At 44.8% G+C, this 17441-nt stretch overlaps 1 long non-coding RNA gene across 1 annotated transcript; it reads right to left on the bottom strand.

Annotated features, from left to right (window-relative positions):
• Window positions 1-6860: 6860 nt before the first annotated feature.
• Window positions 6861-14996, bottom strand: LOC139176262 (uncharacterized). Its single transcript, XR_011560676.1, has 3 exons — window positions 14850-14996; window positions 8221-8333; window positions 6861-7095 (listed from the first exon to the last, which is right to left on the bottom strand). It is a non-coding gene; the product is annotated as an uncharacterized lncRNA (long non-coding RNA).
• Window positions 14997-17441: the final 2445 nt, after the last annotated feature.

The following is a 17441-nucleotide window of genomic DNA, read 5'->3' as shown; positions in this document are numbered from 1 at the left end:
AGGACAGGAGGACCTGGGAGGAAAAGGCTTTCAGTCCTTTCTTCCAGGGAAGGTTGCTGAACCTGCAGGCTTTGGAGCCAGTCCAGAAGTGCTTCGTCAATCACCAGGGGAGAGGGTGGGGTCATCTGATAGAGGCCGCATTCAGAACAATGAGTAGAACGGCACAGGTACCATGCAGAGCAGACCTTTGTTGTAGGGACTTAGTGCAGCCGTTCCGGTGTGTACTTTCTGCATATCAGACCTGGTCTCATGTTCCATGATCTCTCTTCAACCTCAGACATAACAATATTTTATTTAAAAAATTTATTGGAGTATATTTGATTTATAACATTATGTTAGTTTCTGCTGTACAACAAAGTGAATCAGTAATAGGTACGCATACACCCCCTCTTTTTTGGATACTCCTCTCATTTAGGTCACCACACAGCACTGCTGAGTAGAGTTTCCTGTGCTCTACAATTGTTGTTGCTCAGTTGCTAAGTCGTGTCTGACTCTTTGGGATCCCATGGACTGCAGCATGTTAGGCTTCCCTGCCTTTCACTATCTCCTAAAGTTTGCTCAAATTCATGTCCATCGAGTCAGTAATGCCATCCAACCATGTCATCCTCTGCTGCCCCCTTCTCCTGCTCTCAATCTTTCCCAACATCAGGGTCTTTTCCAATGAGTCAGCTCTTTGCATCATGTGGCCAAAGGATGGGAGCTTCAGCTTTAGCATCAGTCCTTCCAATGAGTATTCAGGGTTGATTTCCTTTAGTATTGAGTGGTTTGATCACCTTGCTGTCTAAAGATGCTCAACATCACTCATTATCAGAGAAATGCAAATCAAAACCACAATAAGGTACCATTTCACACCAGTCAGAATGGCTGCAATCCAAAAGTCTACAAGCAATAAATGCTGGAGAGGGTGTGGAGAAAAGGGAACCCTCTTACACTGTTGGTGGGAATGCAAACTAGTACAGCCACTATGGAGAACAGTGTGGAGATTCCTTAAAAAACTGGAAATAGAACTGCCTTATGACCCAGCAATCCCACTGCTGGGCATACACACTGAGGAAACCAGAATTGAAAGAGACACATGTACCCCAGTGTTCATCGCAGCACTGTTTATAATAGCCAGGACATGGAAGCAACCTAGATGTCCATCAGCAGATGAATGGATAAGAAAGCCGTGGTACATATACACAATGGAGTATTACTCAGCCATTAAAAATAATACATTTGAATCAGTTCTAATGAGGTGGATGAAACTGGAGCCTATTATACAGAGTGAAATAAGCCAGAAAGAAAAACACCAATACAGTATACTAATGCATATATATGGAATTTAGAAAGATGGTAACAATAACCCTGTATACGAGACAGCAAAAGAGACACTGATGTATAGAACAGTCTTTTGGACTCTGTGGGAGAGGGAGAGGGTGGGATGATTTGGGAGAATGGCATTGAAACATGTATAATATCATATATGAAATGAGTCGCCAGTCCAGGTTCGATGTACGATACTGGATGCTTGGGGTTGGTGCACTGGGACGACCCAGAGGGATGGTATGGGGAAGGAGGAGGGAGGAGGGTTCAGGTTGGGGAACACATGTATACCTGTGGCGGATTCATTTTGATATATGGCAAAACCAATACAATATTGTAAAGTTAAAAAATAAAATAAAATAAAAAACAAAACAAAAACTGCTCACTGGGACGACCCAGAGGGATGGTACAGGGAGGGAGGAGGGGGGGTGGTTCGGGATGGGGAACACGTGTATACCTGTGGCAGATTCATGTTGATGTATGGCAAAACCAATACAATATTGTAAAGTAATTAACCTCCAATTAAAATAAATAAATTTATATTAAAACAAAAAACAACAACTCTTCTCTAACACCACAGTTTGAAGGCATCAATTCTTTGGCGCTAAACCTTCTTTATGGCCCAACTCTCACATAAGTACATGACTACTGGAAAAACTGTAGCTTTGACTACATGGACCTCTGTCAGCAAAGTGATATCTCTGCTTTTAAATACGCTGTCTAGGTTTGTCATAGCTTTTCTTCCAAGGAGCAAGTGTCTTTTAATTTTGTGGCTGCAATCACTGTCCGTAGTGGTTTTGGAGCCCAAGAAAATAAAATATGTCACTGTTTCTGCTTTTCCCCCTTCTATTTGCCATAAAGTGATGGTACCCAGTGCCACGATCTTAGTTTTTTGAATGTTAAAGTTTAAGCCAGCTTTTTCACTCTCCTCTTTCACCTTCAAGAGACTCTTTAATTCCTCTTGACCTTCTGCCATGAAGGTGATATCACCTACATATCTGAGGTTGTTGATATTTTCCCCAGCAATCTTGATTCCGTTATATGTTCTATACAGTAGGTTCTCATTAGTTATCTATTTTGTATATAGTAGTTCAAGCATAGCAATATTTACTGAGTACCTATTACACCAGAAATGGCTTTAGCAGATTTTGTAACTTCGCACATGATGCAAATGCTTTAACAATAATGTCAACTTTCTCCCCTGGTTTATGAGTGCTAATTTGCATGTTTATGACTCGAGTCCCAGCTGCATTTGCAAAACCTTAGTCTCTTTGTAGTCTCACCCACCCACCCTCAGCTACCATCCACGTATTCCTGGGCATTCCCAGGGGATGTCTCATCAGTGATCAAGGATGTGCCGCTCATGTTCTCCTGATCCTAGCTCTTGATGTTGTCTTTTATCCACAGGACCCTTGAGGGAGGGTATCCTGAGGCTGGTACCTTCCTGACTCAGGTGTTGGCTTTTGATGCTCTCTCCCGACATCGCTATTCGCACTTTACTGTACATCAGTGTCACACCTTGTTCTCTGTGCCCTCAAGTGGCACTGGAGTGTCTGGGGTAGCACAAATATTCCTGTGAAAAACAGCTCCTTTGCTTCTGCTTGTGACCCCTGTCTGTATTCGGCAAAGCCCAGCTGGAAATCTTACACACAGGATCCATTTATTTCCTTACTTCCTTTATCCCTCCATGGATGGAGCTCCAATCTCCTCTCCTAGCAGGCCACTTCCTCCCCTTGCAAGTAAGTACCTGGCCTGTGAGGTGGCCATACACCTCAATTGGCCTCACACAGGCCCTTTTTGACCTTAGCCCACCATCGAGTAATTCAGCTAACATCAGGTCTCAAATTGCCTGTCCAGGGGACGTTCACTGCTGTTACAAAGAAAATGACATGGCATGGTGCAGATAAGGTCTAAATAATTTTGAATCAAAGCAGAAAAAGACTTTCTACCAAACAAACTTGAATAGCACCCTTGCTCAGAAGAATATGGAGACTCTGCTGGTTAGAGAGACCACAGCCACGGAGCTCAGGATGGGAACTTGCTGCTGGAGGGTTAAAGAGGCATAGCCAGCACTTTGCAGAGCTGAGAAGGGTGGCACCTTCTTAGAAATGAACTGCAGTCAGTTCTTAAAAGGCTATTCTCTGGCTAAGTGCTTAAGACAAGACTAAAACTACATTTCAGCCTCAAGGAAGCCATAAAGACAGAACCATGTGGGGCCATCAGGAAAGGGCTCAGGCAGGCCCAGGCCTGGTCCCTGCCTACAATTTATCACAGATTCTTCGGCAAGGATGCACAGGAGAGAGACATTCATATTCACTGCCTTTCTCTACACATTCTTAATAAATCCTTAAAAAATCCTTGGTAAACCCCCAAGTTAAAAACTCTTTGTTGTTGTTTAGCTGTTAAGTCATGTCCAACTCTTTGCAAGCCCATGGACTACAGCCTGCCAGGCTCCTCTGTCCATGGGATTTCCCAGGCAAGAATACTGGAGTGGGTTGCCGTTTCCTTTTCCAGGGGTCTTCCTGACCCAGGGATGGAACCCATGTCTCCTGCATTGGCAAGCAGATTCTTTACCACTGAGCCACTGTGGAAGCCCAAACACTTTTTAGATGTTGCTAAAATAGAGACCTGGGCCCAGACAAAATATGCTTGACTAATGGAGTTGAGTCTCTGATGCCTAGACTTTTTAAAACTGTGATCTATTAGAGAGGCTTAGTTCTTTCTGAACCTACCAAGTAGTCAGTCTTCATTATCTGATTTAACGTTCTTCCTTGATCTATGGAATCCGTTTGTTTTGAGCCTGGCACAAGCCCTGACCCTCGAGTTGCTCACAGTCTAGAGGGAGAAAGGAATGCACACATGCTTAGTCACTTAGCCGTGTCCAACTCTTTGTTACCCGTCTTTTCGACTGTAGCCCGCCAGGCTCCTTTATTCATGGGGTTTTCCAGGCAAGAATACTGATGTGGGTAGGTATTCCCTTTTCCAGAGGCTCTTCCCAACTCAAAGATCAAACCTGGGTCTCCTGCATTGCAGGCGGATTTTTTACTGTCTGAGCTACCAGGGAAGCCCAGAGGGGGAAATGGACAAATCAATGGCACAGAGTGTGAGAGTTGGTATCCAGGAATGCATAGAGGCAGTCAGAACTCATAGAGAAGATGCCAGCATCACATTTGATAGGGGTGGCTCAGGGGTGGGATTAAGGAAGGCTTCAGAGTGGCGGTAACTCCAGAGCTGAGTCTTAATAAGTGAAAGGGATTCTCAGAGTAAACAGTCGGCATAAAAATATGAAGCCTTGGGGAGCATGATGCATCTGAAGAACTATCGTCAATTCACTATAGTTCAAAATTTTGATGTGAGTGTATTGGGGCTAAGTTAAGAGATCTGGTGAGAAACTAGATCGCAGAGGGCCTTGGAAATGAAGGTAGTCATGCTAAGGAGATGACAGATTGTCCAAAAAGCAACAGGAAACCGTGGACTGATTTAAGCATGGGATTGACATGTTTAGAGTTGCCTTTTAGAGTCTTCACTGCCCATTTGAGTGGGCATTTCACTTTTCAGCAGTTGCTGGTGTAGGTTTTCTTCTGCCTGACTTAAGAAAAACATCTTCCAGGTAGGTAGTGCTGTGAGGAATACATCAATTTTCTGAAATAACACGATATGGAAAAAAAAAAGTATTATTTTTGTCCAAATAATGGTGTGCTGGATAATAAAAACTTTAACAATAGCTGCATCATTCCTTATTAGAGGTGAGATGGAACTCAGTCTTGAAGGCAGTGGTGGAGAATCAAGAGAGTAGCTGTGATTCTTGGTTTCATCATGGTTTTCCAAAGAACTGGAGGAGAAGCACTGTCCTCTTGGTTGAAGGTGTGAGTGGATAGCTACAAATCCTACAGAACTGGTATCTCAGAGGCTTTGGTGGACTGTTCTCAGTTTACATATTTTGACCAGCTCCAGCCTGGAAAGTTTTATATGTGCCCATTTTGGACAAAGTGAGTGATTGAAGCATAATGTCGAGGAGCCTTAACTCTTTGTCCTTGGAGAGCTATCTTGGTCTTTTTGGAGGACACATGTTGACATGGACTGAACCTTGTGAGTGAGAAGAGCAGGGGGCTGCTGGTTGGCTTAAGACAGTTTCATTGGCTGCTCAGTTAATACTGTTCTCAGCCTTTTGGATTTCAAGCTTTTATTATCCAGCACATTATTTGGACAGAAATAATACTTTTTTTTTTTTTTTCACACCGTGTTATTTCAGAAAATTTGATGTATTCCTCCACGGCTCTACCTGCCTGGAAGATGTTTTTCTAAAGTCAGGCAGAAGAAAACCTACACCAGTGACTGCTGAAAAGTGAAATGCCCGCTCTTCACAATGTAATTACCTTGACAAGTATTTCTAATTGCCACTTCCCTTCCTCCAAGCCCCCCTTTTCTTCAGACATTGCGAATTTCTGGTAATCTTGGGTTATTATCACACTGAGCTGCTAACCTGAGTCTTGACACTCCTCCTGGAGACCTGTGTCAGAAATAATTATAGCAGAGAGAGGTGATTCTTCCTTGGTTATTAGCAGTTGCTGGTGTTGGTATCCAGCATTGATTAGCAATTTGGAACACCACGTTCCTTGGACTTTGTTTCTTCTTCTGTTCCTTGGAGGACAGAGCACATTGTTCTTCATTTCTTTTGCCTCTGTTTGCCCTTGTCTCTGTCTGTGTGTTTTGAGAAGGTTCCTTTCATGCTCCACTGATTTATTTACTTGTAACCTTATTTTCTGCTCTCTTGTTTTTCAAACCATTTGCGGGCCATTGGTGAGGTTGAGAGACTTCACCTCTTGGAATTGGATACTGGGTGTGGTTGTGGGAGTTCTGGGAGCTGAGAACTCCCATCCAGGACCATTTAGCACCCAGTAACCCAGGGCTCCAGGCTTCCTTGGTGGCTTGGTGGTAAAAGAATCTGCTTGTAATGCAGGAGATGTGGGTTTAATCCCTGAGCCAGGAGAAGGAAATGGCAACCCACTCCAGTATTCTTGCCTGGGAAATCCCATGGACAGAGGAGCCTGGCGGGCTACAGTCCATGGGATGGCAAACAGCTGGACACAACTTAGCGACTAAATACCACCAACCAACCCAGGTCTCCAGCAGAAGCAATGGAGAGGATAGAAGGGAGAGGTGAGACTGGATTGAGCAGGAATTGGGAAAGTGAGGGGTTGTTGCCTGCACAGATGTCTGCTGCCAAGAAGCCTGCTTCTTTCCTTTTAGACAGCCTTTCTCCTGTTTGTTAGCTGGGATTGCTATGGGGTGGGAGATGGGGGGTGAAGTTTATAATCATAGCTCTGAAAGGATTCTCTCTGCTTGCATGGTGCATGAAGTGCATATCCTGCCTAATTAAATATCACCCCTGTTCTGAAGAGGCTCTCTTTTGTGTGGCTGCGTAGAGTCAAAAGAACTTCAGGAAGGAACACAGGGCAATTCCTCATCAGAATTCTAGCTCTGCTTCCTTCTTTCCTCCCTCCCCCTCTATCTGTCTGTCTTTCTTGGATTAGCTGAGCAGAAAAGTAAAATTAAATTAAGATAATTTCTTTCCTGGTCTGTTTATTCTTCTTAAGGTTTACTGAAACCAGAGTCTCAGTCCCCAAGTACAGTTGACCCTTGAACAATGTGGGGTTAGGGGCACTGATCTTCTGCACAGTGGAAAACCTACAGGTCACTCAAAGTCGGCTCTTTTTATCCATGGTTCCTTGGCACATGCAGATTCAACGAACTCTGGATTATGGAACCTGGATCACGTAGTATTTCCCACTGGAAAAAAAAATGGGGTATAAGTAGACCTGTGAATTCACGTTTGTATTTTTCAAAGGTCAGCTGTATAATATGGGTGCTTCTGTGCTGCAGTGGGGGCTTCCCATGTGGCTCAGTGGTAAAGAATCCACCTGCCAGTGCAGGAGACACAGGAGACATGGCTTTGATTCTGGGGTTGGGAAGATCCCCTGGAGAAGGAGTTGGCAACCCACTCCAGCTTTTCTTGCCTAATGTGGTTGCTGTGCCTTATGGAGACTCTTCCATACTTCTGTCCTTGGATAGACACAGTTTCTTAGACTCTGGATCCCAGCTCTTTGAAAAGACAACTGTCCTAAAGTTCCCCCTGTAATTGAATTTACTGCAGCATAGGATTGAATGGCCACTGGAAGTCTAGGATCTCAGTGTAACAGCCTCATGTGACATATAGTTTATGTGCTCATTTAGTTTTCCATTCAGTAAACCTATATTAAAACACTTTATCATGCTGGGTGATAATCTAAGCATTATTGATATTTATTGAGAATCAATTATGTTTCAGGAACTTGTACACCTATTATTGGAGTGACTCTGTTGCACAGAGCTTACTAACATAGACTTTGAACTTGAACAGATCTGTTTGAAGTCCCAGTTCCATCAGTTGATATACGTGTGACTTTAGTCATATCCACTAACTTCTCTAAGCCTCAACATGCTTATCTGTGAAATAGCGATTATATTACTTCCTACCTGGCAAAGTCGTTGATAGAAATAAATGACTTAATGCATATTAAGTGCTTATATTACCTGGCACAGCATAAATTTACATGATCTTTTCTCATTTAATCATCACAAGATCCAGAAAAATATGTTTGATTGTATTGTAATTCTATTTAGAGGACCCAATATTGGCTATTTTGGAGAATTTTATCCAAGATTTTAGAACTTTAAACCATAATGTTAACACTGCTTCATAGTTGAAGCAACTGAGATGCAGAGAGGTGGTGGAATCAGGGTCCTACCCCAGGTCCCACCGACTCCCAGGCCAGGTCTCCACTGAGACTTCACATCCCCCCTCGTTTACATTATAATCTTCATGGCCATCTGGAAGGAATCTCTTTGAACTGTCTAAGACTGTCTACCACTTACCAATGCTAGAATCATCCCTCCCTTGTTTGAAGGGTGAGTACACAGTTCATATTTTCCAGACCATTTTCATCTCTTCTCTGTGTGCACTTTGGGCCTTCCGTCCTCATTAACACCTTGACCAGAAAGGAAATGTAAAAGGAAATAAACCTTAAGCCACTCAATTTTGTTCTTTATTAGCAGCTCTTTTTGAAAGATCTGGTGGATGGGGAGGCTGACTTTTAGCTACAGTGGGTTTTTTTTTTATAGTCACAGATTTAAATTATTTGGGCTACCTTTCTGGATGTTACTGTGAATAAATGAGAGTTGTTTTTCTGAGTCCCAGTGGGCCTGTGGTCACAGAAACCCCTGTCTGCCCAGCCAGCAGCTCTGGCCTTTCCAACTCTCCACCCTTTCTACTGGTGCTCTCTTTATAGACACTGCCCTGGGGGCTTCTCATTCTGCATCAGAGATGGAAAGGATTCTCTTCAAGGTCACACATTTGTTAGGACCACCATGTTGCATGGGTGAAATGAGGCCTAGATTTGTGCAGGGTGGTGGCCCTGGGCTGACTGGAATTAGAAAAACCCCAAACTGGAAATCAAAACGTCAGACATTTCTCTTCCTTCTTTTTAGGTTTTAAAACCTAGTTCACTTTCTAGCTGTACCACATACTCCTTGGAGAGTAAAGCTTTCCTTGGGGTCTCCCCGCTGCTTGTTATCTGGACTACATTCAGCCAGGGCCTGGGAGAGTAGCCTGGAAGCCAAGCCTCTATCAACCTTGTCAAGTGGACTTCCTTCTGTTGGTTTTTGATCTTGTGAGTGTCAGCAGAACACAGTCCCCACATCTTGTGCTCTTTTGGCCTGCCCCAGTTCTTAATTTCTTCTTCCCTGTTTATCACAGAACTCCGACATATCCTTTGTCTTTTATCACCTAATAGCTTTCTCCTGTCACCTGACTTCCAGCAATCAAGTACGGGCTGAATTTTAATGGTGGATATTACGCAACCGCTTGGGAACTGGGGATGGCAGCTTGGCCAAATAGCTTCAGTTTTCTCATCTGTAAAAGCTTGGGGTTCTTCTAAATGGCACACATGGTCACATTTGGTACTACTTTCCTATGATCTTGTCAATACTTGTTTTAGGAAGTTCCTCTTGAGATTCACAGAGCCAAGCTGGAAATTAGGTAGAATAAAGAATGATAAGTAAAATAACCAAAATGAAAAATACCTGGGTGACCTTGGGCACTGTGTTTAACTTTTCTGTGTCTTATTTCATTAACTCTAAAATTGAAGACTAGCCTCTGGGTGAGACACAGGATAAAGTGGCCCTGCTTTTGAGGATCTGGTAGAGTAAGAAGAGAGAACGTTCTTTTTATCATTTAAACCATTTTGTTTCTTTATTGGAGTATAATTACTTTACAGTGTTGTGTTAGTTTCTGCTGTGCAATGAAGCGAATCAGCCATATGTAGACATATATCCCCTCCCTCTTGAGCCCCCCTCCCACCCATCCTCTAGGTTACCACAGAGCATGTAGCTCAGCTCCCTGTGCTATGCAGCAGCTTCTGAGAAAACCATCCTTCAAAAATACTCATGTACCCCAATGTTCATTGCAACACTATTTACAATAGCTATTAATAGGACGTGGAAACAACCTGAATGTCCATTGACAAATGAATGGATAAAGAATGTGGAACATCCCCTCTTAAGCGATCAGTGAGTCTGACTAGATGAGGAAAGGGGAAAGGGCATTACCGTTACTGCTGGCTATTCAGAGGAATGTGAGAAACTCCAGGAACCCCCAGTCCCGTGAGTTCCTGGGAAATTCCTCCACAGAGCAGCAGAACTTCTAGTAGGGATTTCCCCCTTTCATCCCTGTTTGTGTCTACATCACTGTCCTCCATCACTAACGGGTAGAATTCATCCTACTGAAAAGGCCTGAGCCTTCATTTCTTTGGAAGTCCTCTGCAAGCAATGACTTGTGACTGGCATCCAAGTGCTGTTTTCTGTTTGATCTTTAAGACATCTGATGGGGATATGCAACCTGGCAGGTTTAGATTGATGTGCTCACATTCTTCTGGCCCTCCATTCCCCTTTAAAGAAAACTGAGTGTTTTTATTTGAGTCGGCCGCTGTTCCCAGGGCTTCCCAGCTGGCACTAGGGGTAAAGAACCCACCTGCCAATGCAGGAGATGTAAGAGACTTGGGTTCAATCCCTGAGTAGGGAAGATCCCCTGGAGAAGGAAATGGCAACCCACTCCAGTATTCTTGCCTGGAGAATCCCATGGACAGAGGAGCCTGATGGGCTACAGTCCATGGGGTCCAAAGAGTTGGACACGACTGAAGCAACTAAGCATACACACATGCTGTTTGCACCAAGATTTGAGACTGATATGTTTTTAATAGTTTGAGAAAGAAAATTCAGAAATAAGAGAGGTGATTGGGTTGTCAGAACTGGAAGATTTGGGGTTGAGTCTTGGGGAGAGATAAAAAGGAACAGTAATATGTTTGGAGAGGAAGGAAGGAAGAAGGATTTAGGGATGTATAGCCTGCTGGGTCGGAGAAGGCAATGGCACCCCATTCCAGTACTCTTGCCTGGAAAATCCCATGGATGGAGGAGCCCGGTGGGCTTACAGTCCCTGGGGTTGCTAAGAGTCGGACACGACTGAGTGACTTCACTTTCACTTTTCACTTTCATGCATTGGAGAAGGAAATGGCAACTCACTCCAGTGTTCTTGCTTGGAGAATCCCAGGGACGGGGGGGCCTGGTGGGCTGCCATCTCTGGGGTCGCACAGAGTCGTACACGACTTAAGTGACTTAGCAGCAGCAGCAGCAGCAGCCTGCTGGGTGTTGCTGCCCCAGCGTGGAGTTCCAGGGAGGGGGACCTAAAGTCAGTAACCTGCGTATTGGGGTAAAGATTTGGAGAAGACCCTTTGGTGAGCAGTGAGAGCTCTCCTAGGTCATGGGGGGACCATGCAAGTTTGAAATAGAATCCTCAGCTTTTCCCATCAGGAGTATTTACACTATTCTGCTTCTCAAGAACCATAAATGTACTGGAAAAAACAAGTTAGCAAACAGGTCCCTCTCTTCAATTTTGGGAGACAGCCATGCTATATGAGCTTAACAAATATATTTTAAACTCTGCTGGGTTTCTGATTACAAAAGTCACGCTTGTTCATTGTAGAAAATACAAAAAAGCATCTAGAAGAACATAAATATCAACTCAAATTCCCCTTCTGAGAGATGGCCACTGTGAACAGTCTGTTGGTGGACTGTGCAGTCCACACACACTTTTCTAACAAACAGGATGATCGTACCCATCATTTTGTAACTTGCTTTTTCACTTAGCAATAGAGTCTGAATATTTATATATGTCTTTATATATCTAGATTTCCCAGGTGGCTCAGTGATAAAGAATCCACCTGCCAATGAAGGGGACTCAGGTGCCATCCCTGGACTGGGAAGATTCCCCCGGAGGAGGAAATGGTGGCCCACTCCAGTATTCTTGCCTGGAGAATTCCATGGACAGAGCAGCCTGGTGCGCCAAAACCCCCGGGGTCTCAGAGAGTCAAAGACTGAGCAACTGAGCACACATGCATCCCTTATGTACTTGCCCTCAATGTGGTTTTTAATGTAGGGCACTGACTCTCAGCTGGATCTTCGTAGTTACTGATGTGACTGAGTAGATCAGGGCAAATATGGATTCACTACGTTTGCTCTGGTCCACGTGGAAGTTACCTCTGGTCTCTGCCTCACTCTGCTTTGCTCTGTCTCAGAAATTAAAGGGACACGACTGAGCCTGAGCATGATGATGACCTTCTTGTGAAGGTGAAGAGTGCTTCAACCCTTCTCTTGATCACATTCCTTTCAAAAAACTTGCTTGTTAGCCCCCTACACCCCATTGTTTTTCATATTTTTTGTGACCATGGTTATATCCCTAGCTCAGACCCTTAATTCTTCCCACTTAGTAAGCCATCATAAGAGAGTTCTTATTTGTCTTCTCAGATGGCTCAGTGGTAAAGAACCCAACTGTCAATGTAGGAGATGGAGGTTTGATCCCTGGGTTAGGGAGATCCCCTGAAGAAGGAAATGGCAACACACTCCAGTATTCTTGCCTGGGAAATCCCATGGACAAAGGAGCCTGGCGGGCTGCAGTCCATGGAGTCACAAAGAGTCAGACACAATGTAGTGACTGAGCATGCATATATTTATCTTCTACCCGCCAGGGTCTCTCCTCCAACCTGCTTTACAGCTGTTAGTATATTAATCATATTAAGCTACAGCCATGGTCTATCCTCTGCTTGAAATCATTTAGTGTCTTCCTGAAGCTGTCTATGTCAGGTTCAGACTCCCTAGACTGGCTTCTGGGATCTTTTTCATATGGCCTCTTGTCCCATACAAGGAAGGAAACTTCAACCTTTCTCTTTCTGTCTTCCTACCAAATCCATTTGGTCATAATCTCCTATGGATTCTACCCTGCTCTTACCTAAGAGCCCTCCTTCTTTCTACCCCTTTGCTCCTGCCTTCGCGTACACCCTGCTAATCCTCTGAACAAGAGTAGACTCTTCCCTGGCTTTCCTGCCTCCAGCCCTCCCCCTTCTACATTGCTCATCACACTGAACACAGGAAGTGCAATATGACCATCATGCACTCCCTTAAAATCTTTAATGGCTTCTCATAGTATCTGGAAGAAGTCCCTAATTTCTTAGCATAACCTAAGCTTCTTCCTGATGTGTATCCCCCTGTGTCCCTTTAACACCATTTTGATGACTGTTTTTGCTACGCAGCATGTAGGATCTTAGTTCCCTGACCAGGGATTGAACCCACGCCCTCTGCGTTGGAAGCATGGAGTCTTAACCACTTGACTACCAGGGAAGTCCTTGATGTTGGTCTTGAATCACTCTGAGTGCCTTCAGTTCCCTGTGTGCCCCAGAAGTGGTCTGGTCTTGTATACACTGCCCCACCCTCTTTCATCTCCCCACCTTCCTCCTCCGTGCCCCTGGGTTTAGTGTCCATCCTAAGGGCTTCCTCAGCTCCTTGTTCTCCCTGGTACTTGCAGTCCAGTCACATTGCATTATTGCCTTTTTACTTGTCTGTAGAGAGACTTCAGCTCCTTGAGGACAGAGATGATTTTTTATTTGTCTTAATATTTCCCTAACAGCTGATACAGGGGATACAGCAGATTCATTTAGTCATGTTTGGTGTATGAATGAATGGGTAAATACCCTAAGATTATATAGTGATGCATCAAGCATTCAGACAGAGAGGGAATGGGGCAGTGGGTGCTGATGGTCCTTCTTTGACGATGCAAGCAAAAGGAATTTGATAAATGGTTGTATATAATACACAATTCCCATGATTGCTCTGTCTTCATCCCTCTGTCTGTGCTTGGGGCTGTTGATACCTACACTGTTTCTAGCCTTTACAGTCAGGGTCTCTTTATGTGTTTGTGTGTGGATTGTGGCTGGAACACTGTGCTGTTGGCTGTGATCCTGGGGATGGGGGGATCTCTGTCTGGGAATCTGAATGGAGTCATGACTAACACAGGATCACTTTGACCTTTGCCTATGATTTGATAATGATGGCAAGAGCAATGACAATGATGGTGATGATGGAAAACACACACAAATTTTACCTATATCAAGTTCAGGCTGGGATGTGAGTGATGCTTTTATTCCGAACTGATCACAAGGCCCATCCCTAGTTGACAGTAAGCTTGACATGTCCCTGGTATAAGCCACTAAACACTATGCAGTTGTTTTTAAGAGTCTCTGTGCTTTCATCCAAGGCTCACACATAGAAACATTCAGATTGCTTTGCCTTTCCTTTTAAGACCCTCTAGCATCGTCCTGTTGCATTTGGATCTGAGATCTTTTTAATGGACTGTGAGGTCTTACCATGATCTGAATCCTGCCTGCTCTTCCCACTCTCCTTTCTTCCTTAATCACCCTGTTCCAGTCACTCCAACCTTCTCTTTGCCTCTTCAGCGTCTCTTCTTGTGCCATTCTCTCTGCCTGGAATTTTCTCCCTTTGCTTTTTGTGTGACTGATTGCTCTCTTGCTTCAAGTCCCAGCTTGGTAACCATGACCACCCTTCCGAAGAGAGCCCTCCACTGTGCACTGATCACTGTGAGCATCTCATTTTCTTCATAGCATTGCTCAGTAGCTGTAACTGTGAATTTATCTTTAGATATACCTATTGCTACTCTTCAAACCTAAACTCTAGAACTTACTAGCTGAATGACCTTGGGCAAATTATGTAACCCAACTTTCACCCCATCATCTTCATCTGAAAACAGAGATACTTTTCTTGAGAGCATTTACTCTGTGCTATTTATTTAATGTGGATTTATTTCAGCCTCCCAACAGAGGGGCACAGAGAGAGTACCCAATTGCCCAAGGTCACACAGCTAGTTAATGGGGATGGGATCTGAACACATTTAGTCTGGTTTCAGAGTCCATGCTCTCTACTGCTTTGCCAGGCTAAGTGCAAAAGTTCCTGGATTGCACCAGTGAGAAGCTTCCTCCTGAGCCCTGCTGAGTTTTCTCTGAAAGTGTTTTGCATCATAGCAGGGATATTTACCAGCTTTCTAGATCCATCAGAATACTTGAATTCCCCCTCCAGCCCCTACCACCCCTCCTGGCCTCACTTACCCTCCTTGGAAGCAAATGTGGCTTTAGTGTCCCCCTGAAGGCTGGAAACCAAGTCCCATCTTTCAGACTGGCCCTGATGAGGTAGAAGCAGGGGCCCCCGCCTTTATGCGTTGGTAGCAGCTTTTAGACAAATATGCTGCGTGTGCTCCTGGCTGCATCTGCTGCCTACAAATAGCCAGCTACAAGGAATTCACTCTGGGTTGATTCTCCTTTTCTTTTCTTCCAGAAAAGGCAAGAACTGTGTGGGGAGGAGAACCTTTACTCTGAAAAGAATTGTGACATGCAGAGCTGGCCTTACTGTTCCACAGATCAGTTCTGAGGACTCGAGCCTGGCGGCAGGGGCAGGGGGCTTGGCCCAGGAGGATGCAGGCACTGAAGCCCATCTTTCCCTAGTGGTCCTGCCATGAGCCCCTGACCGCGGCATGAGAGGTGCTGCCCACAGACAGGCTTTGCCTCCCCGCTGCCAATGACAGATATCATCACACACGAGCCCGCATTTCCATTTCCAGAGCTGGCTTCTCCTTTCTTTTATGAACAGAGCGTGTTGAAGGCCTGTGGGGATTTCTTTGAGCATCCCGCCTAGTTGATGAGCCCCACCTTTGGGGCTTTTCCTGCAGTAGTTGTGCTCCTCTCTATCCTTCATTCTACCAAATATGTCCCTGTATACCAGGCATGCAGCAAAACACTCTTAAATGAATATATAACCCTCAGTGACTCTCAGATGACCCTGAGCAGATCTCCTCTGCAGGGAAGGGCATCATAAAGAGAGGAGGTGGTGTGAACAAAGACACAAGATCAGGGGATTGTGTATGCCATCAGGAAATCATAAGCTCATGCCTTTGACCCAAGACAGGGTGTAAGTGAGGACTGTAGGGGTTATTCTTTTGATGCCCTTAGTACCTATTTTTTTTTAAAATTTATTCTTTGCCTTTCTTGTCCCCGCTCTGAGCCCCAGGAGGCTGACTTCTGTGGTTCAATCATATGGGCTCCCTTGCCCTGTGCTTTGCTGTTGGAATTAACCAATAGAAGGCCCGACAAGCCATCAGAGGTTGGGAATGAGGAGAATTCAGGTTGTTTATTTTCTTCCCTCCTTCCTCTCCCTCCCAAGCTGGCTGAGGTTCTGGCAGAACTGCAGCCCCTCACTCCTCTAGCGACACTTGTGTCACGGCTCACCTTCCTTCAGTGTCAGCTCTCCCAGGGATCTGGTAATACCATTCCTACTCTTGCTCCTTCAGGCCTAGGGGCAGGTATGGCTTCTCACTGATTCCTGGTCCCTGTGGGACTCACTTTCCCTTGTGTGCTGTGCTCTGCTTAGTCACTCAGTCGTGTCTGACTCTTTGCAACACCATGGACTGCAGCACACCAAGCTCCTCTGTCCATGGGGATTCCCCAGGCAAGAACACTGGAGTGGGTTGCCATGCCCTCCTCCAGGAGATCTTTCCAACCCAGGGATTGAACCCAGGTCTCTGGAATTGCAGGTGGATTCTTTACTGCCTGAGCCACCAGGGAAGCCCAAGAATACTGGAATGGGTAGCCTGTCCCTTCTCCAGGAGATCTTCCCTACCCAGGAATTGAACTGGGATCTCCTGCATTGCAGGTGGATTCTTTACTAGCTGAGCTACCAGGAAAGCCCTCACCTTCCCTTGCTGGTTACCTAATCCCTACTTGCACCTGTGTAAACAGTCCCCTGACTGAATTCTTTGTAGTTGAACCCTTTAGCATGCGTGCCATCTATTTCTGGTGGAACCCTGACCAATGCAGAGAATAGTGGGAGACTAGGCTAGAAAGATGGCGCTTAGCTAGATTTTGGAGAACATTAAGGACTATGTTCAGGATTTTATATTCTTTTAATCAGGCTACTTGGAAGTCATTCAGTGTTTCTGAACACAAGAAGGGCTTGAGCAGAGGTATGTGGCAACAGTCAAAATGAAAAGCAGTGAATGCAGGAGAAGGTGCAAAGGTGAAGAAGTGATGAAGAGGTGGGATCACTGGTTGTGTGAGAAATGGAGAAGGAGCCTTTGAGGTTGAGTCCCTGTCTCTAGGACCAAACTAACAGGAAGGTGCCCCCGCAGAACTAGGAAATAGAGGGGAAGTCGCTGTTACAGTTGGTTGAAGTTGAGAATGCCTCAAACCTTCATCTATAAATTGTGGTCATGGTTGTCTGCCTCAGAGGGACTGTGGTAGTGTCAACTAGTTCATCAATCACCCCAAGCCTGTTACAGCTCAGAAAATATCACATGGAGATGCTGCCTTCTTGGAAAAAGGCTACTTAGTAATCAAGAAAATAAAATTTTGGTGCCTTTGAAGGTTAATCCACAGCAAAACCATCTGGAGTTTGCTAGATAACAATGAGATCTCAAATAATTTTGTAGATGTGCTTTTTATTTAGACTTGAGATGAGGAGGCAAAATACATCAGATGAGGATACCTTGGGGGAATGAGGGCTACTGAGCTTAGAGAAGGCTGTGGGGAAAAGAGGTTCATTCTGACAGAGCCAGCAGCAGCTCTGAGAGCCATGAGTGGAGGTGTGGGGGAGGTAGGCTTCTACTGATAACACAGAAGCAGCTTCTATGGATTGATTCACTCTGCCCA

This window comes from Bos indicus, chromosome 16 (genome assembly GCF_029378745.1).
Source record: "Bos indicus isolate NIAB-ARS_2022 breed Sahiwal x Tharparkar chromosome 16, NIAB-ARS_B.indTharparkar_mat_pri_1.0, whole genome shotgun sequence".
Classification (NCBI taxonomy): Eukaryota; Metazoa; Chordata; class Mammalia; order Artiodactyla; family Bovidae; genus Bos; species Bos indicus.
Note: the sequence above shows the minus strand (reverse complement) of the source record. Positions and strands in the feature narration are given on the sequence as shown.